Source organism: Arachis ipaensis, chromosome B1, assembly GCF_059453495.1.
Source record: "Arachis ipaensis isolate K30076 ecotype BB chromosome B1, ASM5945349v1, whole genome shotgun sequence".
Lineage (NCBI taxonomy): Eukaryota > Viridiplantae > Streptophyta > Magnoliopsida > Fabales > Fabaceae > Arachis > Arachis ipaensis.
Window position 1 is genome coordinate 69,469,709 of NC_142436.1, and position 3,332 is coordinate 69,473,040.

Here is a 3,332-nt window from a genome sequence, read left to right on the forward strand (position 1 = left end):
ATAGTTACTACTACTAATGATCATGTAATGAAGACACAAACATAGATAAGCACATAACATAGAAAACGAAAAACAGAAGAAATAAGAACAAGGAATGAATCCACCTTAGTGATGGTGGCGTTTCCTTCTTGAGGAACCAATGATGTCCTTGAGCTCTTCTATGTCTCTTCCTTGTCTTTGTTGCTCCTCCCTCATTGCTTTTTGATCTTCTCTGATTTCATGAAGGATGATGGAGTGCTCTTGATGTTCCACCCTTAGTTGCTTCCAATAATTGTGTGGAAGAAAATGTATCCCCTGAGGTATCTCAGGGATCTCTTGATTTGCAGTCAAATATTCTACCACTGAGCTATAGACCCTTGATGGAAGCTTTTGTCTTCCCTTTCCTCTTTCTAGAGGTTTCTCTGGCCTTAGGTGCCATCAATGGTTATGGAAAAAACAAAAAAGCTATGCTTTTACCACACCAAACTTAGAATGTTGCTCGCCCTCGAGCAAAAGAAGAAAGAATAGAAGAAGAAGAAGAAGATATGGAGGAGATGGATGGATGTGTGTATTCGGCCATATGGGTGGGATTGGGTGGGAGAGAGATGTTGAATTTTGAAGGTAGTGGGTGTATGGATGTGAGTGGTAAATGGAAAACAGAAGGGATGATCATGAATGGAAAGAGAGATGATGAGGTAGGTGGGGATCCTGTAGGGTCCACAGATCCTAAGATGATTCTGTGGGGTCCACAGATCCTGAGGTGTCAAGGCATTTACATCCCTGCACCAATTTAGGCATGTAAAATGCCCTTGCACACAACTCTAGGCGTTCAGCGCCAGGTTGGTGCCCATTTTGGGCGTTCAACGCCCATTTGTAGCCATTTCTGGCGTTGAACGCCAGAACCATGCTTGTTCTGGGCGTTCAGCGCCAGGATGCTGCCCATTTTGGGTGTTTAGCGCCAGAACCATGCTCTGTTCTGGCGTTGAATGCCAGGCAGATGCTCCTCCAGGGTGTGATTTTTCTTCTGCTGTTTTTTGATTCCGTTTTCAATTTTTATATTTATTTTGTGACTCCACATGATCATGAACCTATAAAGACATATAACTAAGAAAAATATTGTTAGATAAATAAAAATTAGGTTGCCTCCCAACAAGCGCTTCTTTAATGTCAATAGCTTGACAGTGGGCTCTCATGGAGCCTCACAGATGTTCAGAGCATTGTTGAGACTCTCCAACACCAAACTTAGAGTTTGGATATGGGAGTTCAACACCAAACTTAGAATTTGGTTGTGGCCTCCCAACACCAAACTTAGAGTTTGATTGTGGGGGCTTGGGTTGACTCTGCTTTGAGAGAAGCTTTTCATGCTTCCTCTCCATGGTTGCAGAGGGAGATCCTTGAGTTTTAAACACAAGGGAGTCCTCATTCCATTGAAGGACTAGTTCACCTCTGTCAACATCAATCACAGCTCTTGCTGTGGCCAAGAAAGGTCTTCCTAAGATGATGGATTCATCCTCTTCCTTTCCAGTATCCAGGACTATGAAATCAGCAGGGATGTAAAGGCCTTCAACCTTTATTAACACGTCCTCTACTTGTCCATATGCCTGTTTTCTTGAATTGTCTGCCATCTCTAATGAGATTTTAGCAGCTTGCACCCCATAGATTCCCAGTTTCTCTATTACAAAGAGGGGCATGAGGTTTATTCCTGAACCAAGGTCACACAGAGCCTTAAAGATCATGGTGCCTATAGTACAAGGTATTATGAACTTTCCAGGATCCTGTCTCTTCTGAGGCAATGTCAGTTGATCCGGATCACTTAGTTCATTGATGAACAAGGGAAGTTCAACTTCCCAAGTATCAATGCCAAATAATTTGGCATTCAGCTTCATGATTGCACCAAGAAACTTAGCAGTTTGCTCTTCTGTAACATCATCATTCTCTTCAGAAGAGGAATATTCATCAGGGCTCATGAAGGGCATAAGGAGGTTCAATGGAATCTCTATGGTCTCTAGATGAGCCTCAGAGTCCTTTGGTTCCTCAGAGGGAAGCTCCTTATTGGTCACTGGACGTCCCAGGAGGTCTTCCTCCTTGGGATTCACGTCCTCCTCTCCCTCATTGGGTTCGGCCATTTTGCTTATGTCAATGGCCTTGCACTCTCCTTTTGGATTCTCTTCTGTATTGCTTGGGAGAGTACTGGGAGGGATTGTAGTGATCCTTTTACTCAGCTGGCCCACTTGTGCTTCCAAATTTCTAATGGAAGACCTTGTTTCATTCATGAAACTCACAGTGGCCTTGGACAGATCAGAGACTAACTTTGCTAAGCTAGATGGGTTCTGCTCAGAATTCTCTGTCTGTTGCTGAGTGGATGATGGAAAAGGCTTGCCATTGCTAAACCTGTTTCTTCTACCATTATTAAAGCCTTGTTGAGGCTTTTGATCCTTCCATGAGAAATTTGGATGATTTCTCCATGATGAGTTATAGGTGTTTCCATAAGGTTCACCTAAATAATTTACCTCTGCTATTGCAGGGTTCTCAGGATCATAAGCCTCTTCTGCATAAGAAGCCTCTTGAGTACTGTTGGATGCAACTTGCATTCCATTCAAACTCTGAGAAATCATATTGACTTGCTGAGTCAATATTTTATTCTGAGCCAATATGGCATTCAGAGTATCAATCTCAAGAACTCCCTTCTTCATAGGCGTCCCATTATTCACAGGATTCCTTTCAGAAGTGTACATGAACTGGTTATTTGTAGCCATGTCAATGAGTTCTTGAGCTTCTGCAGGCGTTTTCTTCAGGTGAATGGATCCACCTGTAGAGGTATCCAATTACATCTTAGATAACTCAGACAGACCATCATAAAATATATCCAGGATGGTCCATTCTAAAAGCATGTCAGAAGGACACTTTTTGGTCAGTCCTTTGTATCTCTCCCAAGCTTCATAGAGGGATTCACCTTCTTTCTGTCTGAAGGTTTGAACATACACTCTAAGCTTGCTCAGCTTTTGAGGAGGAAAGAACTTGGCTAAGAAAGCCTTGACCAGCTTATCCCAAGAGTTCAGGCTATCCTTGGGTTGAGAATCCAACCACACTCTAGCTCTATCTCTTACAGCAAAAGGGAAAAGCATGAGCCTGTAGACTTCAGGATCTACTCCATTAGTCTTAACAGTATCACATATCTGCAAGAATTCAGTTAAGAACTGAAAAGGATCTTCAGATGGAAGTCCATGAAACTTGCAGTTCTGCTGCATCAGAGAAACTAATTGAGGTTTCAGCTCAAAGTTGTTTGCTCCAATGGCATGAATGGAGATGCTTCTTCCATGTAAATTGGTATTAGGTGCAGTAAAGTCACCAAG

General features: G+C 42.6%; 1 non-coding gene across 1 annotated transcript; it reads left to right on the forward strand.

Annotated features, from left to right (window-relative positions):
- Window positions 1-2,864: 2,864 nt before the first annotated feature.
- LOC148576947 (small nucleolar RNA R71) lies at window positions 2,865-2,972 on the forward strand. Its single transcript, XR_015904725.1, has one exon. It is a non-coding gene; the product is annotated as a small nucleolar RNA R71 (small nucleolar RNA).
- The last annotated feature ends 360 nt before the right edge of the window (window positions 2,973-3,332 follow it).